At 39.1% G+C, this 27,353-nt stretch overlaps 1 protein-coding gene across 11 annotated transcripts in view; it reads left to right on the top strand.

Annotated features, from left to right (window-relative positions):
- LOC144612792 (uncharacterized) overlaps positions 1–27,353 on the top strand; it is a 240,230-nt gene that overhangs the window by 75,387 nt on the left and 137,490 nt on the right. For 2 of the 11 annotated variants that reach the window (XR_014135252.1, XR_013549879.2), the window contains exon 1: positions 21,220–21,375. The exons of 8 other annotated variants lie outside the window; for them this stretch is intronic. The gene's annotated coding sequence lies outside the window, so the exon portion shown is untranslated. Of the gene's footprint in view, positions 1–21,219; positions 21,376–26,026; positions 26,086–27,353 lie in introns of those variants that run through there. One more of the 11 variants, XR_013549880.2, reaches the window with a different exon arrangement.

Here is a 27,353-nt window from a genome sequence, read left to right as displayed (position 1 = left end):
TTACCAAAACTCTACTTCCTCATTATTCAATTGGTCAAATTGGTGGAAAATTCAGCACAGATTCCCGGGACAATGGTCTGAGCATGCAGGCTTGGTTTGTGCAAATAGCAGGTAAGAGACTGCTAGAGAATATCCTTGGAGGCTAGCTACCACGTAAGTAACCATCTCTATAGGGTCCCAGTTTCCTGGTAATAGGATTCTTTCAGTAATAATTCCTCACCTCAGAATATTCCTCTCTGAGATTTGAAAGCCATTAAAAGCAAAGTTATAAGTTGTCAGAACATTCCTACTAACAGAAGTAATGTGGATTTTATTTCTAGAAATAAGCAGACTTCTGAAAAACCTAAGATGGACTCTTATTCTAGAAGGAGGCAAATATCATTGTCAGCACAATGCACAAGGAACTTGTGCTCTTATCTTTCATGGGGATGCTTATGTCTCCCAACGAGAGGCCTTTTGATTAGTGCTACTATCCTGGGATTCTGATAGCTAGAATTCTTGCCTCTGAGGTAAAGTCCCTCAAACTGTGAAGCTGAGACACTTGCATCTTCCTTCCAAAGTGAAAACAAGCAATTTCAGGAAAAGATGGAAAAGTCATTTTCCCTCAAAGGATCCTTTTGGCATCCTTCTGCAACCCACTCAGCAACTTCAGAGTTTTACAATCAAATAATGTCTGTTAGCACATAATCATCTTTTATGGGGAGCTGGGCTTTTATAGTTGTGTGAGTTACTCATGTTGGAAGTAAGAAATAACACTTTAAAGAATACCTTCTGAATTTACTGGGGTGATATTCTAAACAATTACTTTGAAAGAGGAAAGTATAACACAGGCTCATGGATGTTTTTCTCCCTGTTGCAGTCAAAGAAGACTTAGAGAAACGTTGCTTTAGGGACCCAAAAGGAGCAGTGCACGTAAGAACATGGAAGACCATACAAAGTTTGACTTCATTTCAGTTTCTGTCAGCTAAATTGTATTTTGGGGAGCAATGAATTATTTGACACAATTGGTATTTTTAACAGCTGCTCCCTCAACCCCTTTATAGGTTTTTTTCCCCCTCAAGTTGTCCAGTGAAAAAAGAAAATTACAAAAGCAGCTGAGCAGAGCATACTTTCAGAAAACACAAAGTGAAGCAAAAGTAACTGAACCAGGCTCAGTCTGAAGTTTGGCTGTGTCAGTTGCTCAGAGATGCAGCGGGCATGGCTGTCTTTTCTGTAGGCTCTCTCTCTCTTTTAATTTTTTTAATGTTTATTTTTGAGAGAGAGAGAGAGAGAACACACAAGTGGGGGCAGAGAGAGAAGGAGACACAGAATTGGAAGCAGACTGTCAGCACAGAGCCCGAAGTGGGGCTCGAACTCATGAACTGTGAGATCGTGACCTGAGCCAAAGTCGAATGCTTAACCGACTGAGCCACCCAGGCGCCCCTTGATCCTGCACTCCAAAGTGGCTGGAAAGGTTTTATGGCCTTGATTGGAAAAATATAGACTCAAGAAACAACTCACCCCAAGTGGGCATACCCTGATTCTGAATATGCATCATCCTGAGAGCAAATGAGTAGGCTCTCAACCTGGAACTAGTAGGCTGGGATTTAGATACTAGCATTCTTCAGCCTTGCTCTGACATGATTCACTTTGCAGCAGAATTTAGAAATAAGACTCTAGACCCCAGTCCCTGGAGGTCTCAGAAAAATTTGGTTAAACCTCTGTTCCATTTACAATTGCTGTGTAGTGATCCATTCCAAACTTAGTGGTTTAAAATAACAGCTGTTTATTATGCCCCAAATTCTTTGGTTTGGCAATTCAATAAGGACATCCTAGAGAGATATTTCTTTGCTTTGTGATGTCTGGGATTTCAGCTGGGAAAACTTACATGGCTGAGAGCTACAGAATCCATTTTCAAAGATGGCTTCTTTACTCATGTCCTGATGTTGGTGCTGGTTGTTGGGCAGAAGGTTGGCTGGGTATGCTAAGTGAAGCTTCTGTATTCAGTCTTTTCATGGGGGTTGACTTCTTCACATTATGGAGGCCTTTGAGTAGTTGGACTTCTTATAGGATGGTTCAGAGCTTTAAATGTGAATGTCTCAGTGAACAAGGCAGAGGCCACATCATCTTTTATGGTCTAGCCTCAGAAGTCATAGAATGTCATTGCTGCTATAGTCTATTCATCAATGCGGTCACGGGTCCACTCAAATTCAAGGGGAAGGGAAATAAATGCCACCTCTTGATAAATTATTTGCAAGGTCACACTGTAGAAGAGAATGAAGAATGGGAGATTTTTTTTTTTTTCCCAGAAAATACAATCTTCCACATTGCTATTTCTCTGGGAACAAGGCTTAGGACTGAGTATTGTGACTTAACTCAAGAGTCAAATTCACCTACCAACTACTGAGATTCATACTCTGGACAGGTAATGGACCAAATAGATCACACACCATGGACATGGAAGATTGTAAATACCTTCTGTTCTCATAAAAGAGGCACAAGAACACAGCCATTGAGTTTTGAGGAGGTTTGTAGCACATCTCTGGCTTGCTGATACAGCATATAAATTCAGTGTATATTGTTTAATTATCATGTGTATAGCAAATAACTACTAGAATATATAATTTTTAAATAATATTACTTAAATATCGACACACTTGTATCTATGTGTATGTTTATGTAGAGAAATCTAGAAATAAATCTAACAGAAAACATGTAATACTTTTACAAAGAAAAATATAAAAATTTGTTGAAATATAGAAGATTCCTTAATGAAGAGATAAATTTTTATAAGAGTTTCAAGATAGTTGATATGATGGCTTTCCTCAAATTGGCCTATATATTCAGTGGATTCCAATGAAAATCCCAGTAGGGATTTTTGGCTTTGTGGTTGTTTTTTGTTTCTTCTTGTTTTGCTTCACTTTTGTTTTGGTAACCCAATTCTCCTTTGCTTAAATTAGCTACCGGGTTCCCGTCAATTGCCATCAAAGAACCCTAAGTCATAAAATGGGTTAGTCTACCATCTGTTCTCCTTTTCCTCAAGTCTAACCTGCTGATGGAGATGATATTTTGATGAAGGCACAAAAATATTTGAGTAGTAAACAGTTTGTTTGTTTTTACCATTCTACTTGTCAAGAATTAAGAACCTGGGTTCCAATGGCTCCAACTCAGTTTTGTCAGTATCTCTAAGGTTGGCTAACAATATAATTAAAGTCTTCCAAAATGACTTTTTTTTTTCAGTTCATAATTATTCATCCTTCACTTATTCTTACCCCCAGTTAATAATTGAGTGTCAGTTGTGAGAGAGGTGCTGAGCTAGGTGCTAGAGATAAAATGGGGAGAACAGGGGTGCCTGGGTGGCTCGGTCAGTTGAGCTTCCGACTTCAGCTCAGGTCATGATCTCACGGTCTGTGAGTTCGAGCCCTGCGTTGGGCTCTGTGCTGACAGCTCAGAATCTGGAGCCCGTTTCAGATTCTGTGTCTCCCTCTCTCGCTGCCCCTCCCCTGCTCATGCTCTGTCTCTCTCTCTCTCTCTCTGTCAAAAATAAATAAACATTAAAAAAAATAAAATAAAAATAAAATAAAAAATAAAAAAATGAGGAGAACAAACGAAATAGAATTTCTGCTCTCAGGGAGTTATTATTCTAGGTAGGGAGACAGTGTATAAATAAATAAAGCAAAATAATCCTAGACTGTGGCAATAGCTATGATGGAGATCAAATGAATGCTCGTATCGTATTGGATGCAACCATATGGACAAGATGTTGGAAATTTTCAGTGTAAGCCTCTGTGTTTTACATTCTTAGAAGGGTGTAGAATTGTTCTGCAAACATTTGTCTTCCAACAGAATTCACAACAGATTATTATATATTGATTTTTATTGCTCAGATATCATGGCAAGCCTTTGCCTTTATCATATCCCAAATTACCAGCTTATTTTTTTTAATAATTTTTAAGTTTATTTATTTATTATTGAGGGAGAGAGAGAGACAGAGAGCACAAGCTGGGGAAAGGCAGAGGGACAGGGAGACACAGAATCTGAAGCAGGCTCCAGGCTGAGCTGTCAGCACAGAGCCCAACGCGGGGCTCGAACTCACAAGCCGTGAGATCATGACCTGAGCCAAAGTCGGACGCTTAACTAACTGAGCCACCCAGGTGCCCCCCAAATTATCAGCTTATTAATATACTTAACTTATTGCATTAAGTGACAATTAAGTAAGATGGTATCTAAGCCTAATGTGCTGAGAAGATAACTCAGCCTTTGGGAGTATGTTAGATTTAGACAGAGTGATTCAGGAAACATAAATTTAATGATTTTGATGGAAAAGTATCTTTAGGAAAACAGAATAAACATTAAAAGGTAACTAATTGGGGGCGCCTGGTTGGCTCAGTCAGTTAAGCCTTTAACTTCATCTCAGGTCATGATCTCACAGTTTGTGGTTCAAGCCCCGTGTTGGGATCTGTGCTGACTGCTTAGAGCCTGTAGCCTGCTTCAGATTCTGTCTCTGCCTCTCGCTCTCTGCCCCTCCCCCACTCATGCTCTGTCTCTCAAGAATGAATTAACTTAAAAAAAAATAAAAGAAGGTAACTGATTTGTAGATAAATGTCATTATTAACTTGAATGAAGGTTTACGATATTTTAATGCTAATTTTTTTTACAACTAACTTCTTCATCTATCATTCAGCTCTATGATTCCCACCTCAGTCTCTGTCACTTTCTGTAATGAATTCCAGACAGCATGAACTTCTTCCTACTTCCTGAACAAAAAGACTACTTTCCTTTTTTGGCTTTGTCTCTGGTTCTTCCCTCCCAATATTTTCTTTCTTCATAGAATACCTTTTCTTTCTACTCTCATTTAAGAAGGGTTTCTCATAATTTTGGGTTAATTTGCCAGTAATTTTCCAGAACCACAAGTTTTCTAGGCCAGAATTTGGTTTCTTCAATCTGGTTATGTCTCTTTATATTATTAAAACATCCCCAGTGAGCTACTGGCTGGCGTTATAGCAACAGAAAGTTTGTAGGGGGTAGATTAGTATGTGTAACTCTGCAACCACATGTTTTCAGACTTCTAGAGAGCACTTGAAGTATTTGAGGCAGCTGAAGAGTAGTCACTGAGTTTTGTTCCCTCTTCTTCCAGTGTTTCTGATGATTGGAGTCTTCACCATCTGTGTCTTATATTTAATCAACCAATATTTATTGAACAGCGCTCCATTCTACGCCCTGTGATAAAGGTGACAAGGACAAGGCTCTCACAGATTGGTTCCCTGAGAAGCTGACTCTGAGACAGATGTTGGTATATAAGAGGCACATTTGAGTGGGTTCTTAGGATCAACCCCTGTGGAAGGAAAGGGAAAGAGCTGGATGGGGTAGATGGATAGGTTGAACCATGAAGAGGTCTCAGTGGAGGCCTCAGCCAACCATTTGGGGAGTTCTGGAGAATGACCCTTCAGAGCTGTCCTCCACTAGGGCAAGAAGGCTGTCTGTTACACATCCACATCAGTGGTGGTTCTCTCTAGTAGGGGGTGCAACTTTGGGCAAGGTGACTCTTATTTCAGTTTTCCACTTTTTTTAATCCCAAAAGTGGCAGGCAGAAGAGGGATCATTGCCAGTAGCTGTCCCAGAAATTGAAGTACTAAGTCCTTTATTTTTAAAGAGATACCTGGGAAGCACATCACAGCATCCATCACTTTTGGCGGCCAGAGATTTAAGTGTCTACTGAGGGTGGCAGTTGAATAAACACCCAATTCCAATATTGTGTGATAAAGACAAGAGTAAGTGTCTCACAAGAGGAGAATTTAATTAGTTTAAGGGAAGTTTGAAGAAGCAGTAGCATCTAAGTTCCGAGAGATCATTGGGAATTAGAGGGACAAAGATGAGGTGGTAGTAAGGAGAGAGATTGAAAAGTCAGGAGGTGAGAAAATAAGGAATGCTTAGGGAACTATTTCCAAACCAAATTCTTGGAGCCAGGTTGGATATCCTAAAAGGAGTAAGGTATAAACTGAGACTAGCTAGGTGAAAGAGGTGTGTGTGTGTGTGTGTGTGTGTGTGTGTGTATGTGTGTGTGTGTTGGGAGAGCAGGTGTTATGGATAGAAGAGCTTATGAGAAAGTTGGGAAGTAGAAAGGGAAGAAAGGCAGGGAGAGCTGGAGGAGGGGTGGGGATGAGTTGGAAGAGAAGGGGAGGGAGGAAAGGAGAAAGAATTGGGTAATTGTTGGCATTTTCAGCTTGGCTGGAGAGTGGAATTTGTGACCATGAAGATCCTTGTGTGCTACATTAACAGGTTTAGACTTTATCTTGAGTGCAATGGGGAAGCTGTAAAAGATTATTAATAGAGGAATGACATAATCATTTTCGCTGTCACCTGTACTTTATCTCAGACGCCTCACGTTATTATTTATTCTCTAAAGGCTTATGTATTGCACTACTTAGGTACAACTGGGTCTGAAATAGTTTCATTTTAACATCTTATCACATAATTGCCACGTTTCATTAGTCAGATTGTGACACAGAATAAGGGATTTATTACTGGGTTAGACATTATATAATTGTGGGAGCTGGTGGAATATGCTTTGCAAGCTGTTGCCTCTGCATCTGGTATAGTATTTGGCTGGAAGTCTCCATGGTTCAACCAGATTTACAATCAGGAAGGAAGACTGGATGCAAATGATAGCAAGAAGAGATGGGATCCCATGAAGATGAACTGGAACCCATGACTGTCTCTCATCACCTCCAATCTTGACAATGCGAATAACCTGCATGAAAAGCTGGTGCCCTTCACCACGGAGCTGCACGTGCATCTGGCCCAGGACCTGAAGAAGCTAAAGGAGGAGAACCGGTGGGAGCTGGAAGATCTGCAGATCTGGGAGCTACCCCATGCCAACCACACGGGTCAGAGGTCAGTGAAAGTGTGTGTGGCTGCCAGTGCCTGGTGCTCTACACCGACCTTCAGAGTGCAATAGCTACTGCTTCACCTCTGCCTTCCAAACCTTGTGTGAATTTCTTTTGTGGCCAATGCTAACCTAAAATCAAACAGACAAGGGAATTCTAGAAAGCATTATTCCAGCTCTAGTTGTTAATACTGTACAAAACTATCATACCTCGTATTTTGGAGCACACTTAGGACTACTAAGCATTCTGCCAAACAGTACACACACACACACACATCATATATATATATATGAATGTATATATTTATATATATATATGTATATATATTCATATATATGTATACATGTAAATATATATATTACAATATCCTCTGAAGGATTATTATCATCATTTTATAAATAGAAAAACAGAGAGATAGGTTGAATAAATTGCTGTTAGTAAGAAGCAAAACTGGCATTTGTATTTGCCCTAATTCCTATCTTATACTTTTACATACTAAGCAAAACCTTCTCTGCCAAGGATTGTAGGAAGGTAGACAGATGCTAATGTTTTAAAAATACTGTTTTTGTCAACATAGCATATTTTGATACATCTAGCTCTGAAATTAAGCTTGCCAGTGACCCTCACTGCCTGATACTAAGATTTCTCTGTGGTGCTCTGATAGGCATCTGGCATCCATCACTGCTGCCGGCGAGGCATTGAAGCTTAAGTGGCTTCCTGATATTCTGAGGCCTACAGAATATTCTAAACCATGGAATCCAGATTTGGCACATCCATATTATCATTGGCCGTATCCTGAAGTCCTTGAATGACTGCATCTTAAAATGGAGGCCTCCCCTGATTTGTTTTGCCAGCTGTTAACACCTTAGTACCACTGATGGAGGTCATTTTTATGATGGGGGAAATAGAATCTAGGGAAAGAGGACAGGAGTGATAGCTTTTTTTAGTACCCCATTCTAGGGCTTTATAACTTCAGTGTGTTCCCCAGCTGTCAATTTCTGTATCTCTGCCTCTTTTCCCAAGCTAGGGAAGACCTCAACCTGAGTGCATGGCAGGTCTTAGGTGGCTGGATATTAACCTCCTTAGGAAAAACCCTCAGCCAATGACTGCTGAGAGGTGGTATATAAATACTCCAGCTCCCTTGACTCAGCTCTAAAGATCTGAAGCATGTGGTTTTATATAGTTTTCAGAATTTTCTTCCTTCCTTCCTTCCTTCCTTCTTTTCTTTCTTTCTTTCTTTCTTTCTTTCTTTCTTTCTTTCTTTCTTTTTTGGTTTCCTGGAGTTTTTTTTTTTTTTTTTTTTAATTTTCATCCAAATTATTTAGCATATAGTGCAACAATGATTTCAGGAGTAGATTCCTTAATGCACCTTACCCATTGAGCCCATCCCCCTTCCCACAACCCCTCCAGTAACCCTCTGTTTGTTCTCCATATTTAAGTCTCTTTTTGTCCCCATCCCTGTTTTTATATTGTTTTTGCTTCCTTTCCTTACCTTATGCTCATCTGTTCTGTGTCTTAAAGTCCTCATATGAATGAAGTCATATATTTGTCTTTCTGACTAGTTTCACTTAGCATAATTCCCTCTAGTTCCATCCATTTTGTTGTGAATGGCAAGATTTCATTCTTTTTGATTGCTGAGTAATACTCCATTGTATATATATATATATATATATATATATATATATATATATATAGCACATCTTCTTTATCCATTCATCCATCAATGGACATTTGGGCTCTTTCCGTACTTTGGCTATTGTTTATAGTGCTGCTATAAACATTGGGGTGCATGTGTCCCTTCAAAACAGCATACCTCTATCCCTTGGATAAATACCTAGTAGTGCAATTGCAGGGCCATAGGGTAGTTCTCTTTTTAATTTTTTGAGGAACCTCCATACTGTTTTCCAGAGTGGCTGGACCAGCTTGCATTCCCACCAGCAGTGCAAAAGTGATCCTCTTTCTCTGCATCCTCGCCAACATCTCGTTGCCCGAGTTGTTAATGTTAGCCATTCTGACAGGTATGAGGTGGTACCTCATTGTGGTTTTGATTTGTATTTCCCTGATGATGAGTGATGTTGAGCATTTTCTCATATGTCGGTTGGCCATTTGGATGTCTTCTTTGGAGAAGTGTCCATTCATGTCTTTTGCCCATTTCTTCACTGGATTATTTGTTTTTTGGGTGTTGAGTTTGGTAAGTTCTTTATAGATTTTGGATACTAACCCTTTATCTGATATGTCGTTTGCAAATATCTTCTCCCATTCTGTCAGTTGCCTTTTAGTTTTGCTGGTTGTTTTCTTGGCTGTGCAGAAGCTTTTTATCTTGATGAGGTCCCAGTAGTTCATTTTTGCTTTTGTTTCCCTTGCCTCTGGAGACGTGTTGAGTAAGAAGTTGCTGTGGCCAAGGTCAAAGAGGTTTTTGCCTGCGTTCTCCTCAAGGATTTTGATGGATTCCTGTCTTACATTTAGGTCTTTCATCCATTTTGAGTTTAGTTTTGTGTATGGTGTAAGAAAGTGGTCCAGGATCATTCTTCTGCATGTTGCCGTCCAGTTTTGCCAGCACTACTTGCTGAAGAGACTGTCTTTATTCCATTGGATAGTCTTTCCTGCTTTATCAAAGATTAGTTGGCCATACGTTGGTGGGTCCATTTCTGGGTTCTGTATTATGTTCCATTGATCTGGGTGTCTGTTTTTGTGCCAGTACCATACTGTCTTGATGATTACAGCTTTGTAGTATAGCTTGAAGTCCAGGATTGTGATGCCTCCTGCTTTGGTTTTCTTTTTCAAGATTGCTTTGGCTATTTGGGGTCTTTTCAGGTTCCATACAAATTTTAGGATTGTTTGTTCTACCTCTATGAAGAATGCTGGTGTTATTTTGATAGGGATTGCATTGAATATGTAGATTGCTTTGGGTAGTATTGACATTTTAACAACTTTTACTCTTCCAATCTGGGAGCATGGAATCTTTTTCCATTTTTTTGTGTCTTCTTCAATTTCTTTCATAAGCTTTCTATAGTTTTCAGTGTATAGATTTTTCACCTCTTTGGTTAGATTTATTCCTAGGAATTTTATGGGTTTTGGTGCAATTGTAAATGGGATCGATTCCTTGATTTCTCTTTCTGTTGCTTTATTATTGGTGTATAGGAATGCAACCGATTTCTGTGCATTGATTTTATATCCTGCGACTTTGCTGAATTTATGGATCAGTTGTAACAGTTTTTTGGTGGAATCTTTTGGGTTTTCCTTATGGAGTGTCATGTCATCTGAAAAGAGTGAAAGTCTGCCCTCCTCCTGAACAATTTGGATGCCTTTTTTTCCTTTGTGTTGTCTTATTGCTGAGGCTAAGACTTCCAGTACTAGGTTGAATAACAGTGGTGAGAGTGGACATCCCTGTCTTGTTCCTGACTTTAGGGGGAAAGCTTTCAGTTTTTCCCCACTGAGGATGATATTAGCAGTGGGATCTTTCATATATGGCTTTTATAATCTTGAGGTATGGTCCTTCTATCCCTACTTTCTTGAGGGTTTTTTTTTTTATCAAGAAAGGATGCTGTATTTTGTCAAATGTTTTCTCTGTATCTGTTGAGAGGATCATGTGGTCTTGTCCTTTCTTTTATTGATGTGATGTATCGCATTGATTGTTTTGCAGATTTTGAACCAGCCCTGCAACCCAGGTATATCCCACTTGGTCATGGTGAATAATTCTTGAATGTATTGTTGGATCTTGTTGGCTAGTATCTTGTTGAGGATTTTTGTATCCATGTTCATCAGAGAAATTGGTCTGTAGTTTTCCTTTATAGTGGGGTCTTTGGTTTTGGGATCAAGGTAATGCTGGCTTCATAGAAAGAGTTTGGAAGTGTTCCTTCCATTTCTATTTTTTGGAACAGCTTCAAGAGGTGTTATTAACTCTTCCTTAAATGTTTGGTAGAAGTCCCCTGGAAAGCCATCTGGCCCTGGACTCGTTTTTTTGGGAGATTTTTGATGACTAATTAGATTTCTTTACTGGTTATAGATCTGTTCAAATTTTCTATTTCTTCCTGTTTCAGTTTTGGTAGTTTATATGTTTCTAGGAATTTGTCCATTTCTTCCAGATTTCCCATTTTATTGGCATATAGTTGCTCATAATACTCTCTTATTGTTGTTTGTGTTTCTGCTGTGTTGGTTGTGATTTCTTCTCTTTCATTCTTGATTTTATTTTTTGGGTCCTTTCCTTTTTTCTTTTTGATCAAACTGGCTAGGGATTTATCAATTTTGTTAATTCTTTCAAAGAACCAGCTTTTGGTTTCGTTGATCTACTGTTTTTTGGGTTTTTGTTTTGTGACTGTGTGATTTCTGCTTTAATCTTTATTATTTCCTGTCTTCTGCTGGTTTTGGGTTTCATTTGCTGTTCTTTTTCCAGCTCTTTAAAGTGTAAGGTTAGGTTGTGTTTCTGAGACCTTTCTTCCTTCTTTAGGAAGGCCTGGATTGCTATATGCTTCCTTCTTATGACCACCTTTGCTGACTCCCAGAGGTTTGGGGCTGTGGTGTTATCATTTTCATTGGCTTCCAAGTACTTTTTAGTTTCCTCTTTAACTTCTTGGTTAGCCCATTCATTCTTTAGTAGTATGGTCTTTAGTGTCCAAGTATTTGTTACCTTTCCAAATTTTTTCTTGTGGTTGATTTCGAGTTTCATAGCGCTGTGGTCTGAAAATATGCACGGTATGATCTTGATCTTTTTGTACTTGTTGAGGGCTGATTTATGTCCTAGTATGTTATCTATTCTGGAGAACATTCCATATGCACAGGAAAAGAATGTATATTCCACTGATTTAGGTTGAAATGTTCTGAATATATGTTAAGTCCATCTGGTCCTGTGTGTCATTCAAAACCCTGTTTCCTTGTTGATTTTCTGTTTAGATGATCTGTCCATTGTTGTAACTGGGGTGTTGAAGTACCCTACTATTATGGTATTATTATCAATGAGTTTCTTTATGTTTTTGATTAATTGATTTATATATTTGGATGCTCCCACATTTGGAGCAGAAATGTTTAGAATTGTTAGATCTTCTTGGTGGATAGACCCCTGAATTATGATATAATGCCCTTCTTCATCTTTTGTTACAGTCTTTATTTTAAAGTCTAGATTGTCTGATATAAGTATGGCTACTCTGGCTTTCTTTTGGCTACCATTCGCATGACAGATGGTTCTCCATGCCCTTACTTCAATCTGAAGGTGTCTTTAGGTCTAAAGTGGGTCTCTTGTAAACAGCATATAGATGGATCTTGTTTTCTTATCCATTCTGTTACCGTATGTCTTTTGATTGGAGCATTTTGTCCATTGATGTTTAGAGTGAGTACTGAAAGATATGAATTTATGCCATTATGTCACCTGTAGAGTTGGAGTTTCTGGTGGTGTTCCCTGGTCCTTTCTAGTCTTACCTGCTTTTGTTAGTTTTTTTTTTTTTTTCATCTTTTCTCACCTCAAAATGCAAAATTTCTTGCAGGGCTGGTTTAGTGGTCATGAACTCCTTTAATTTTTGTTTGGGAAAATTTTTATCTCTCTTTCTATTTTGAATGACAGCCTTGCTGGATAAAGAATTCTTGGCTATACATTTTTCTGATTCAGCATATTTAATATATCCTGCCATTCCTTTCTGGCCTGTCAGCTTTCTGTAGATAGGTCTTCTGTGAACCTGATCTGTCTTCCCTTGTAGGGTAAGGACTTTTTTCCCTTGCTGCTTTCATGATTCTCTCCTTGCCTGAGTATTTTGTGAATTTGAATATAATATGCCTTGTTGATGGTTGGTTTTTGTTGAATCTAATGGGAGTCCTCTCTGCTTCTTGGATTTTGATGTTTGTGTCTTTTCCCAGGTTAGGAAATTTTCCACTATGACTTGCTCACATAAACCTTCTACCCCTTTTTCTCTCTTCATCTTCTTGGACCCCTATGATTCTGATGTTATTCCTTTTTTTTTTTAATTTTTTTTTCAACGTTTTTTATTTATTTTTGGGACAGAGAGAGACAGAGCATGAACGGGGGAGGGGCAGAGAGAGAGGGAGACACAGAATCGGAAACAGGCTCCAGGCTCCGAGCCATCAGCCCAGAGCCTGACACGGGGCTCGAACTCACAGACCACAAGATAGTGACCTGGCTGAAGTCGGACGCTTAACCGACTGCGCCACCCAGGCGCCCCTGATGTTATTCCTTTTTAATGAGTCACTGAATTCTCTAATTCTTTTTTTTTTTTTTTATTTAAATTGGTTTCCATACAACACCCAGTGCTCATCCCAAAAGGTGCCCTCCTCAATACCCATCACCCACCCTGCCCTCCCTCCCACCCCCCATCAACCCTCAGTTTGTTCTCAGTTTTTAACAGTCTCTTATGCTTTGGCTCTCTCCCACTCTAACCTCTTTTTTTTTTTTTTTTTTTATTCCCTTCCCCTCCCCCATGGGTTTCTGTCACGTTTCTCAGGATCCACATAAGAGCGAAACCATATGGTATCTGTCTTTCTCTGTATGGCTTATTTCACTTAGCATCACACTCTCCAGTTCCATCCACGTGAATTCTCTAATTCTTAAATCATGCTTTTTTGCCTTAGTTTCCCTCTTTTTTTCTGCTTCATTGTTTTCCATAAGTTTATCCTCTATATTGCTGATATGCTGCTCTGTGTCATCTATCCTTGCCGTCGTGGCATCTATTCAATATTGCAGCTCAGTTATAACATTTTTTTATTTCATCCTGACTAGGTTTTACTTCTTTTATCTCCACAGAAAGGGATTGTAATCTATTTTCAACCCCAGCCAGTACTCTTATTATCGTGATTCTAAATTCTAGTTCAGACATCTTTTAAAATTTTGTTTTATTTTTAATTTTTTTAATGTTTATTTTTGAGAGAGAGAGACCGAGCATGAGTGGGGGAAGGGGCAGAGAGAGGGAGACACAGAATCCGAAGCAGGCTCCAGGCTCTGAGCTGTCAGCACAGAGCCTGATGTGGGGCTCAAACTCATGAACTGTGAAATCGTGACCTGAGCCGAAGTCAAATGCTTAACCGACTGAGCCATCCAGGCCCCCTTCTAGTTCAGACATCTTGCTTGTATCTGTGTTGATTATCCTTGGCTGTCATTTCTTCCTGTTCTTTCTTTTGGGGTGAATTCCTTCATTTCATCATTTGGAAGGAAGAAAAGAAATTAATAAGGTAAAAAAAAATTAAAATTAAAAAATTAACAACACACAAAATAATCAAATAAAGGATGCTAGATCCTAGGTGTGTTTTGGTCTCGTTGTTGAAAGGAGCTTGATAGACTAGAGAAGAAAGGGAATGTTAAGAAAAGAACAAAAAAGGAAAAAGAAATGAAAACATTTGAAAATTTGAAAAAATGAATGCAATGAAATAGAATAAAATGAAATGATGGAAGTAAAACAATTTGAAAAATTCACAAAAAAGTAAAAAAATATAGTGGAAAAAAATTAAAGAAAAATATTTTTAATAAATATAGGAAATAAAAATAAATTTTTTCTCTCTGTATTCAAGAATAAGAAAAGAAAAAAAATTGAATAGATAGACTGGCAAACAGACTGAAATATGATTGAAATTATATCAGTTTCCCTGGAAGTCAAACTGCGAAGCACTTTATCATCTGTAAACTAAGCAGGTGGAGAGACACGTGGTGTTCCTGAAGCATGAGGTTCGCCCAGTTGGGCGGGGCTTACTGTATGGCTCCGTTCTCCGCTAGATGGGGTGAATTGTTGTGGTGCATGTAGGCATGTGTTCGCATGCGTGGGAGGGGTGAAAATGGCATCACCTAGCTACCCAGTCTCTAGTATCAGAACTCTTCTCCCTGACCAGCAATCGCGCACCCCTTCTTTTTCTCTGGCTTTTGTCCACTCCCCGCTTTTACACTGTCTGTGACGAAGCCGTCAGGTTGGCAGGCAGCACCTCCCTCCTGAGTTTTATCTTAGATGTGCTTTCCAACCTGTCATTTTTAAAAAAATTTTTTAACATTTATTTATTATTGAGAGATGGAGCATGAGCCTGGGAGGGGCAGAAAGAGAGACACACACAGAATCTGAAGCAGGCTCCAGGCTCCAGCCATCTTGAAGCAGGCTCCAGGCTCCAGCCATCACCACAGAGAGCCTGATGTGGGGCTTGAACTCGCAAACCACGAGATCATGACCTGAACTGAAGTCCCGGGTTCAACCAACTGAGCCACCCAGGCGCACCCCCCAACCCCTCACTTCTGAGGGACTGTGGCTTTGACCTGCTCAGACCCTCTCTCACTGATCAATGGCCAGGTGCCCACCCACCTCTAGGAATGTTTGTGAGACTGTGCTACTGCTGATGCCGAGACTGCAGCTGGGTGCCAGCCCGCCCCAGAAAAAGTTCACGCAATCGTGTAACAGCAGCTTTTCAGGGATTATGGCAAATCACGACACACATCTGGCACCAGGCTTCCCCCTTAATGTCCTTGTCTAGCACCAGCTAATGTGGTTGTTCTCCTGGGTCCGCTGGGACTTTTACCTGTGGGGTGGCCAGACAGCCTGTACCAGATGTCCTCCCAGCAGGGGAACCACCTCTCTCCGTGTGGCCCTCGGACCCCTCGGACCTCACTCTCTGCTCCTGGGGTTCTCCCTTCCCACCAGAGCACCACCAGGTATTGAACTGCAGAGTTTCAGACTCTGTTTATAGAGTGTTAATGAAATTTAAACCCCCTCCTTTCTCCTTTCTCCTTTTTTTGTTCAGTCCCTTGTGTACTCTTTCTTTTCTCTCTCACTGCTTTTGTTCATGGGGGGGGGGGGGAGTGGAATGCTTTCCTGTACTCTCCCCCCTCCCATCTCTGTCCTCTCTCCACAAGCAAAAAGAGCTCCCTGCCCTCTGCAGCTTCTCTCCCAGTTCACCTCTCTTCACCGCATACCTGCCAAGTTCTGTGGTTCAGGTTGTGCAGATTGTTGTATTAATCCTCAAATTCGTTTTCTAGGTGTGCAGGATGGTTTAGTGTTGCTTTGGCTGCATTTCAGAGACAAGAGATGCAAAAAAAGCCCTTCCATGCTCTTCTATCATCTTGGCCCCTCCCCCATAAGAGACTCTTAAATACAGAAAACAAACTGATGGTTGCAACAGGGGTGTTGCATGGGGGGATGGGCTAAATGGGTGATGGGCATTATGGAGGGCACTTGTTGGGATGGGCACTGGGTATTATATGTAAGGGATGAATCACTAAATTCTACTCTTGAAACCATTATTATGCTATATATTAACTAACTAGGATTTAGATTTAAAAAAGGAGTTCTAAAGATATTGCATATACAGGAAAGAAACAATTAAGAAAATTTTACATTTAAAAAATCTTTCACCAGCCCTCACCATCTACAGAAGAAGTACAAATTCCTTAGCATCACACTCTAAACTTTCTTAGACTCCAGACTTTATCATCTGGTCATCCCCTGCCTATCCAAATTCATTTCATATTTGTTTCATTTTATACTTTGCACCTATCAGTTTAAAACTAGGCTAATTCCTCTGAACATATCATGGAGCTTCCTACCTGTATGACCTTATAAGTTATGTGGCCTCTAGAATGCTCTTGCATTTTTTTTCTCCGTATGATGTGTATGATCTCTGTATCATCTCCGTATGATATTCTTTAAAATATGAATTAGGCATCATGCCTCTTTGAAGCCTTGTTGGCCGCCTCAATCATTTCTTCTGTTACTCGATAATGTTTGTGTTACTAAGCTTATCACTTTGAATTATGATTACGTTTGTCTGTCTCTTTCACAAAACCCTGAGTACCATGTGGGCATGGACAGTGTCCATAATTTCTGGCTCTTAGCACAGTGCTTGATGTGTAATAGAATAGATAGTCAATACGTGCTTTCTTGGCTGAATTAATGTTATGGAAATGATGTAATTTTATTCAGAAGTGTCCTAGTGGAGATGGGGAAGTCTCACAAACTCACTTAGGCAGCTCTCAATAATAGCCAGAGCCAGAAGGTTTCCCTCCCTATTCTCAGAGGCCATGTGTAGTCAGATGGTCATGTACCTTGAGCAGGCTTCTGGAAGAGGGGCAGAGTGTGAAGGGATTCAGGGAGAAGCAGGAGGATGGGTGGTAATGGATGTGATCTCTTTCCAATATTACTCATGCTTTGAATACCCAAATTGTACTCCTGAAATCATGAATGTGATTGGTTTCACAGCCAAAGGGCTTGCTCTACAAGAATAAATATTACTGAGGTGTTACTCCCAAATGAAGGGGCTGAGACAGAGGAGACCCTGCAGAAGTCAATTTGGAAGCTACAGGAGTTTGGGGGTGTGTGTTTGAATTGAGCATGCTCTGAAAGAGGTTCCAGGCCTACTAAACTGAAATCTCTGAGGTGCAAAGAGTCACATCTAGATTACAATGCGTTCTTATAGAGCTTATGGAGAGTTAAAATATTCCAAAGTGTCTAGGAAAAGGGAATAGCATTTAGTAAAGTAAAAGAAAGTTTCCTTCCTCCCCAGATTCTTCCTTCAGAGGAAAGAGAAAGAAAAGTACTTTCCCTGTTTAACTATCTTAATATAAGCCTAATTAACAAACCTATATTTTTTATGGCTTAATGTCAGTTAAAACGCAAATACCGTATCAAGTTACATATTAAATATCCTAATAATGAAAACAGACAGTTGACACAGTGAAATCTAACCAGTTCTTGAAAGTAAAAATAAGGAATAATACTATTGTTGAAATGCTTGTTGATAGGTGTGCACTCTTTCTCATAGCCTCCTGGCCCACTTTTTACCCCATTCTTTCCAATGGCAACCAGCTTTGTGCTGGTGTGACCTCCCCTCAGGCATGTCACATACCTTCAACTTTCTGCCATGGAGTTTTCTGACCCTGTTGCCTGGGAAGCTTGTGGGAATCCAGCAAGTATTTCTCTATGGGCAAACTGGAAGTGCAAGGGGGCTAGCATCCCATGGGCAAACCCTGACCAACAGGAAGTGGGATCCAGGAAATAGATGCTCCCTCTTTATCCCTGAGGTGTTAAACTCTGAGGCATGGTCTACAGAGCTTCTCAGAAGGTCCCAGTAGTGCCCACGGCAGTGACTGAGCCAGGATGAACACTTCAACTGACTTTCTCCCTTTTCTGTTTCATTTTACTGGTTCTCCATTTCTGTTGTCCAAATCACATCCCCAAATAACTCTCTGCATGTGGGCCCTGTCTCAGAATCTGTTTTACTGCAGAAAGCCCAGGCTAAGATAACAAGCTGTATTGGACACATTTAAAGCACTATCTTAGATTCTCTCAGAGCCACACGTCTATGGCCCTTTAGCCAATGGCTTGTGGGAAGCCAGTTGCCAACACCATCAGAACTTCTGCTAGAATGACTCCATGGCACCCACCATGGTGTGAGCCCAGGCCCGTCTTATTCATGGACCCTGGTTCCCTTCTTTTTCACTGGACTCAGAACAGATTACATCCACAGGGCATGGGACCTGGCTTCCACCCAAAATGTCAAAGGGACCAAATAATATAAACTGGAAGAGCAGAAGAGTTGATTTTCTACGGGGAAAGTTTGATCAAATGGGAGACAGGAGATGGGGATGAGGGGCCATCAGATAAATTCCTCGTCCTTTTTCCTTTTCGTGGGCGGTACCAAACATAGTTTTCTTTGCAGCTTATTTGGAGATGTTCATACAGCTGAGTGACTGTGGCTTATGAAGCAATAGATGGTATGGTGATGTATCACCTTATATTTACTTCCCATCTTTCTCTATCTCTCTGTTTGGGGATTACATCTCTCAATAAAGCACCAACACTTAAACCTTGTCTCAGGCTTGTTTTCTAGGGCACCTGGACTAAGACATAGGTCATTGAGGGCTTTTTCTAGGTTGCTGATAATACAGAATAACTGGGGGCAAGTAGAAATCAACTTTGAAAAAGGTTCTACAACAGGAAGTAGACTTTGGAAAGGTCTCAGGATTACACTTCCTACTTACAGCTCAACACAGAAGACATTAGTTCCTTTGATATGGGATCAGTGATAATAGAGTTGAGAACTGTACCTACCTCAACTTTGCAGGGAAAAGGAATCCACCCATGCATTTCCATTCCCGTGGTGCCTCATCCCTCCCTTAAACAAGGTAATAAGAATATCTGCTTGGTCTGGTTTTTGTTTCAGTCTTCTCCGTTGTTACCAAGGGTGCACAAAATGCTTTGAAAATGGAAAGAGTATTTTCTGATTATGAAGAAAAGTATGTGTACCATCAAGAACTTGAAGATTTCAGAAATTTTTCAAGAAGTGAAAAAAATCCCCTGAAGTTCTTCAACCCATAAATAACCAGTTAGGTTTTGTGCATTTCTTTCTTAATTTTCAAAAGTGTATGCATGCTTATACGTGTGTACACACAGGCTCACCTGTGTAATTTTCCTTCTGGAAATCTCCTCCCACTCTTCACCCACTGAAACTCTCTTTGGACCTCAAGATAAGCTTATCTGGAACCTCTTTTATGAAGGCTTCTCTGGTTTTCCATATAATATATTCTTCTTAGACATATCACATTTGGTTTATATTATATTTATTTTTGTTCATCTGTATATATTTTCCCAAACTATATTATAAGCTTCTAGACTAGAGGACAGAGACCATATTTGATTCTTCTTTGAAATCTCACATTACCTAACAAGTATTGAATTAATATTTGATAAATGAACAAATATACAATTCACCCTATAGTTATTTTTCGACACCTTTATCATAGTATTATTTCTTACGCATGATTATCATTTTATGACTTTCTCATTTGTTAATTATTTCATATGCGTGTCTCATTTCACCAATTAGATGGTGAAATTTCCAAAGGCAAGGACTTTGCTTATGTTTCTTTTATCATATTTATCACATTGTTGAATATAGAGCAGGTATACAGCAAACATTTTTTGAGTTTGCCCACTGATACAGTTTAGCCATCAGATGCTGCATATTTCCATCCCAAACAGTCCAAAAGCAAGTCAACTCTAGGTTTGGAAAATGATTGGAATGTATATCCATGATGTTCCACGGCAATCAATTAATAGGGCTTGTCCATGCATATCTGAGAATTGTTATAGCTTATTTCTGGTGATCAGTCACTCTGAGATACAGGACCAAATAAATAAATATATCTTTCTAGACATTCAGTAGCTCCAGAGAAGTCACCGTTTGAGAGAATGTACTTTTCATTGTTTAACGTTAGAAACTTGTGATATGGGGACATGCTGCTCTCATGAGACTGAAATTCACTTATGTGAGAGAAAATACTTAACAAATTCAAAATTTGAAGAACACATTATCAGCGATGCTGACGTTATTGAAAATGAGATATGGCATGGGTAAGTAAATTCTGGAATGGGTACTGCTCTTCTCCCCCTGAATGGCATGAACATTTTTTAGGACATTCCCATGAGCTTTGAGTTAATCCAGGTTCCAGTCACAGCTTGTCCATTTGCTTCATGTGTAACCTTAGATAAGTCACTAAATCTCCTTAAGCCTCAGTTTTCTTCTCTATAATAGGGATAACAATGCTTCCTATTTTATAAGATTATTAGAAGGTAAAGACAAAGATAAAGGCAGCCTGTGGAAAAGATTTTTTAGCAAGATGCCAGCCTATCACTATTATTTAATAAATATTGGAATTTATTATTTTTGTGACTTTTTTCTTAGACTGTTCCAAAAGGAAATTGGCATTCATTAGTATTAAATTATTTTCTCTTATCAAAGAGAGCATGCATTTCTTTTTCCTCTTTCCTCCCATTTAGTTCCTGTTTATGCCTCTGCAGTAGCAGAGCAACGGCAGCCATTCTTACCAAGGCTCTTAGGGTTGAAGAACAACAAATCCTCCTTCCATGCAGCAAATATTAATTAGTGACATTAGAAATAGAAGGGCTGTGAAGTAGATAGAAGTGCATGTGAAGTCAGTCAGCAAGGCCCCACTCTTTCTTGACAGGCATCATAGAATCATTAATTGTTCTAGTATGGGACAGGCTCCTGGCTTCTGAGCACAAGACTATTTATCTTAAAACTGGCAAAGCACCTTGATTAAATAGTATCATATAAAGACATGTGAAAGTAAAATGTCATTAATAATTGTTATAAATAGTAATAAGAGCAATGCAGCACACCCTCAGTAACTTTCCATGAGAAAAAAAAAAGAGAAATAGAGAACAAATTATATAAAAATAAAGTAATTTTCAGGTAAAGTAGTTTCTGCAAGCACTTCCATTTAGTTAATAACAGCAAAGTAGACAAGCTAATAAATGCAGTATTATTAGGACAAGAGAATGCATACTGACTTTGATAAGAGAAAACGCTCAATTTAATACTAACGAATGCTGACTTCTTTCTTTTTTTTTGACAGTCTGAGAAACTCTGGTCTCTGTGCTGCAATGAAGCTCATTGATTCCGTCTTCAAAGGCTTTGGGAAAAAAATATAGAAACCTTTGCCTCGTGGAGAAGACAATGCAGAGGACTATTAGGAATTTTTTTTTTATTTCCCTGATTCCTGTTCTTTCAAAAAGAGGTATATGATACCTCTTACTTCCCACTCCCTTAACAAATAATTGGCTGACCCTATTTTTCTTTTCTTTAATCTGCTTACATCTGCAGAGCGTTCCAGAATTTGTTTGATTGGAAAGATCCTTTCACTCAAGGGATTTAATTAAAGAAAGAACAATGCTCACAGTCAGCAGTGCAGGAGCAGGTGATTCGTAATATAGCCTCAGTATAAATAAAACTGCCCAGAAGCCCTCATTGTAGGACGTGGGGGTTCTTCTTACCACTGCCTGAGAGAGATGTAGGTAGGTCAAGCTGATGATCAACTATTAGGTTTATACTTGAAGCCCGATAGGTGGCCTCATCTGTTGATGTGTTTCCTAGGGAACGAGTCATGTGCCTAGGGAGAGAAACATGCCGCTTCTCTGAATGAAGAGATGCTTTTAATCATTTGTCTTGTGGCAACTTTTTTTCATTTTTGCACAGTCTGTCTCCGGCAGTGATGGTTTCATGGCTCATGATGGAAGACAGAGTTCTTTTCTCATCTTCATGCCCTGCCTTTAGGTAACATCGAGTTTTTGCCAAATTGACTATCCCTTTTCTAAAGTTGTGGTGCTCAAACCTTAGCATCCAGCAGAACCGTGGTGAGCTTTTTCAAAGCACAGATCATGGAGATCCTTCCCACCCTTACTGAGTTAGGAGTTGGGAGTAGGCATGTGTGTTTTTTGGGGAGAGAAAGGTCTCCAGGTGGTTCCTGTGTATACCAAGATGAAGAACCTCTGTCGTAAGCCTTAGCTTATGTCGATGTGCAGGAGCTTCAGCTGCGGCTGCATATTGAAATCACCTGGAGTCATGAAAGCCTAACTGCTGGGATCTACCTCGAGAGATTCTGATTTAACTAGAAACTGGGCTTTGAGATTTTTTAAAAGCTCCCCAGGCGATTCCAGTATTCAGCCAAAGTTGTAGACTTCTCTAGCTACATACCCAGCCTAGGCCAGAGGCATTTTGATCCTTCAAAGTGCCATATTTCATCTGAATACCTACTAGCATGAATTTTTTCTTACCTATAATTAATAGCTCTCTTGATAAGACGGTTATACTGGGAGTGCTACATGTAAAGCTGCTATACATAAAGGATAACCTGTGTTCATTTGCTCATTCATTCAATCATTCATTCATACATTCATCAAATTTAGTTTCTACTGTGTGCTGCATTCTGTTCTAGGGTTTGTGGCAGTGGAAGAGAAATACATGGTCATTGCCTTTGTGGTGATTAATGGACAGAAATGGCTGGACCCAGTATTTCAGATTCTCTTCATCAGTAGGCTGCTGGGTTTGTTTATGTCCTCTTCTTTTGTCCTTCTCTTTCATGTCCCAGATGCTCCATTTTTATTAAACTTGTGCTTCCCTGAATCACATTTTCCTTCACTTCTGGGTCTTGTCCCTGTTGAGATCTCTGTGCCTGGATGTCCTTTCCTCTTCCTCCCTAACCAGCTAGCTATCCATCTTTTTCGGAAGGCTTCTGGGGTATGTGTCTCTCCTTCATTCCCTACAGCCCCTTGCACTGGGTAGGATTGGTCAAATGAGAAATCAATTATACAAAGAGAAGAAAATGTATTGTATTTGATGTCAAAATTGAATATGTTAAGTGAATTCTTGGTGGACATTTGGAAAAACAAAGATGATGAGGGTAACATTACTGTGTGCTTACAATCTTGTGGCCATGCACATTAGATAAGTTAAGGGAAGCACTGGAGTTCAACCTAAGGATCAGAGAGTGTAATGAGGACTGTAACGTATAGGCTTCTCTCTCAGCTGCTCTTGTCCCTCCTTATTTTAGCGATGTTTAATGAAGAAAAAAACAAGTGCACACCCCTCTAATTAAAGGCTTAAAAAAGCAATGATCTACACGACTCTATCTAATTAAAGGAAGTAGTTTTAGAGGATTCTGTGGGGTGCACTAAGGGATGAGTAAAAGAAATATTCTTGGGTGTTAAGTAAATGGTTGAATGGAGCATGTGAACTGGGAAATTTTAGAAATACTGCAAATCTGTTGTCTTTTCTCCCAAAGTTGTTGTGACCAGGGTAAATAAACTAAATGTTTGTGAACTTGCATTGCCTCTGTTGTTCCAATTGGAGCCATGTTAGATGGGAGAAAACCATCATTACATTCTTTACCCCTGCTGCTGCTGAGGGTTGAGCTTCTCCCAAGGCGTTAAGTATTTGCTTTTCAAAAGTGCTTTTCATCCTGTATTCCAATTGTTGGTTTAGTTCTTCTGCCTTCTACTTTAGAGGTGAATTCTTAGAGAGGTATGACCATGACCTTAACTTAATCTTGCTTATAGATACAAGAACTGGCATATAGTTGGTACTCAGAAATATACACTGGTTGATATGTTCCTGTTTCTACAGTGTTCATTAAAAGTTTTGCCATTTTGAAATATCTTGAGTAAAGTAAGGAGAGCACTAGGCGAATTCAAAAACCTAAGCTTAGTTTCTTTATCACTACTTCTTAAAACTTTATTTTTAACCTCTAGAGACCAACTTCTAGAGGTCTTTATGATTTATACCTTTCTATTACTCAGGGACTTTCTGATTTTTTGGGGAAGACTATTCTTAGACTGCTGTTCAGTGCCTTGAGGGAGGTCCCTCAGGTTTTTCAAAAGACAAGTGTAGGTGAATTTCCACCCTGGAGAGGAAGTGGATGGTGGTGTAATAGGAAAGCTGACATTTCCTTCTTTGAACATATTCATTTGGCTGTGTGAGGGGGAAGGGGAGTCGTAACAGTGAGGTGCCTCTCAAATGACTTAAAAATAAGAGGAATAATATATAGACCCTGGAGAGTGAAATAATAACTTTGGATTATAGCACAGTTGGTCCCTTCAGAAATATGTAAAGACAATTGAATAAGATCGAATGGCCCTTAGGCTACCAGTCTTGATTGAAGGTATTTGCATATATAGGAAAAGAAGATAACAAAAAGAAGTAGCTAGTCAGTTTGGTTAATGTGGGAAAGGAAGGTCAGAGATTATAGGGACTCTATTCATGCCAACAATGGCTAGGGTAAGAAAAATCCTGTATTCTCGCAACTAACGTGAGCACTTGATATTAAATGCATGTATAATCCTATTGTGAAAATGGATATTTGGGGCTATCGTTTGCCTGATAACAACCAAAGCAAGAATTATACAGTTAATTTCCCTACTTTAGTCCCATGCTTACCATATATCCTTCTTTCTATAACTTGCCTTTGCATGAAGCTTTACAGGTTGGAAGCTAATGTGCTTATCACAACAGAATGGGTATTTTAGGCTGAATGAAAGTAATATACATAATTATAAATACAACTGGCATCCTGTTTATCCATCCTTTTCTTTTGTTAATGTATACTGGATTCTCCTGGTGATCATTCTACTTTTGATATTTACCTTCCTTCACATTCTGTTTTCTGTATTCTGTACCAAGAAAGTATTTAACGTGATTATTCATGAAAATGAACTAAAACATTGCTGCAGAGACAAGTGCATAATTGCCATATATCTACTTCAGATTGTAAGAGTAGATCATCCTGTGCCTTTCAGTAAGTTTGTGTACCTTCTCATGGGTCTCCATATTTTAATACATTAAAGGCTTCAGTTATGTCTCCTAGTTTATAAAGCTCTTATGTATTTATTATTTCATCTGACCCTCACACCAACCAAGTAATGTAGCTGGAACTGATTTCAATTTTTACATGAAGTTCTAAGATGTTCTTGTTAATGCACTGGATAAGGTCAATGCACTGGATAAGTGGAAATAGAAAAGAAATTTCTGTATCCAAGACCAATAAAATGTGTACATGTCAAATGATGTGTCAGATTGGGGAAATGCATAAAAATTCCACCACCACCACCCCCCCCCCCCATCAATCTCAATGAAGAATCCCACGAAATATTCTTTGTGGTCACTCTTCCACTTTTGAAGAATCATATTCTCATCACAATATACAAAACAGAGTTTCTGGCTTTATTTTATTTGGTTCACCTTCAGTTACTTCCTTAAATATTTATATAACAAGAAGAAATCACTATTGAAACTTAGATATTTTTAGGAGGGAAGATCCTGGTAAAGGAAACCTTAGGTTTCTGCTGGCCTTTTGTGTTGACAAGAAAATAGATTGGCCATTTGATATCTTTAACACATGATCGGTTTGGGATTCATCGAAGTAGATTTGGCAGTAAATTTAGAAATAGCCAGAGAGAACTGAATACACTAATAAATGGTAAGAAGAACTGGTATATTTTAAGGACATTTCAATAGGGAGTGGGAAGAGATAGGGGAGAAGAGGAGTAGTAAGAAATTGGCTGGAGTCTGGGACATAAATTGGAACACAGCAGAAAGTAAACAGTCTGTAGTGGCAGAAGCAATAGGAGAACCTTAAAAAAATTGTTGCGTAATTCATTTTAACTTAAAAATTTTTTTTTTTGCATTACTGTGATGCTTAAATACCTCCTTTCCTGTCTCCTCTGTAAACCTCCAGTAAGGTCAGCTCTGCACACAAATGCTCCTTGTGAGGGGTTTGTCTTTATAGAAACCAAGAGATGAGGCCAAGTTTCAAGTTTGGCTCAATGCAATGTTGGAAGAAAGTAACAATATGAAGATCATGGTGAAATTATTAATAAATTGAATACTTTATTTACAGCAGAAACAGGTAGAGACTAGATGGCCACAGGAACCCAGGCTCCCAGTCCATTTGCAGGTATCTTAAAGAGAGCATTGGATTTCCTACTGCTATGGCATGGGGTTTAATCCATTCTTATCTTCATTTTAAGGGGCAGTGTGACCCTAGCTGGCATCTGGATTACTTAAAAAAAAATCCTTCTAATGATTGGCTTATTTCCCCTATAATCTTATTTGATTCACATTTTATTACATTCTGGCCAAAGCCTGTACATTAAAAGTTTTATTAAGTTGGAACATAAAGGATTAATTTGTTCTGGATTATTGCCCATTTTAGTCAGTAAAGCCAATAGGAGGAAATGATTGATTTAATAAATGAAGCTCTGAGACTTTCTCAGAAGTAGTTCATGTTAATTTAAACACTCATTGTCAATATAGTAGGCAGTTTTGGAATTTCTTTTAAAGATTGAAAATATCAGGTAAATTACATACTCCTCCTTGAAAACTGAAGCTAGTACATATTTTAATATTGGTGATGACCATTCCTATTTGAAGAGCAGAAGCAGAAGTAGACATGTATGATTGATTACAAGCCATGAATTGACTAAGTGTGCTTGTGAGAAATATCACATCCATGTGATGGTACTAATAGCTACTGTAACTAAACATTTACTATGTGCCAGGAGCTGCCTAAAAACTTTTACCATTTATATAATTTAATTTTCAAAAATCCACAGAGCTAAGTATTATTATTCTTACAAAGTTTCAGAGAGGTTAATAAGTTGCCCAAGGCCACGGAGGTAGAAAATATTAAGGTTTGGACTTGACCTCAGGTCCGTTTCATTCCCAAGCATGTATATGCTAGCCAGTGTGTCCTGGCAATATCATGATCCAAGTGGACTGTTTTAACAAAGCTGTATCGCTTGGCCTAAGGCCCAAGGGGTTATTGCATGCCACTGAGTTTCACGATTTGAAATATACATCTACTTAGGAAATCAAATCGCCACCAACAACTTAGCCTTGGGAGCGCTGCTTATTTTATAAATAAGTCGATTTCCTCTTTCTACCTCTCATGGTCTATAAAGCCTAAACTATATACCACGATTCCAAGTGGTAGAAGATTCCTAGAAATCTTATCAGATTAGGTAATCATCTAGTCACCTCATATTCTAAACCTCTCCTGATCTTTCTTCTAGTTTGTTTACTCACCATTATTTCCTGCTTCTTGTTCTGTAAACTTTTCTTATTAATCCACAAATATATATTGGGAGATTATCACATGCACTAGAGGGGATAATAAAGAAGCATGAGACTTTTGAGGTAGATGCAGAAATTTGAGTAGAACAA

Source organism: Panthera onca, chromosome C2, assembly GCF_046562875.1.
Source record: "Panthera onca isolate mPanOnc1 chromosome C2, mPanOnc1 haplotype 2, whole genome shotgun sequence".
In the NCBI taxonomy this organism is placed as follows: domain Eukaryota; kingdom Metazoa; phylum Chordata; class Mammalia; order Carnivora; family Felidae; genus Panthera; species Panthera onca.
This window is presented reverse-complemented; position numbering and strand designations above follow the sequence as displayed.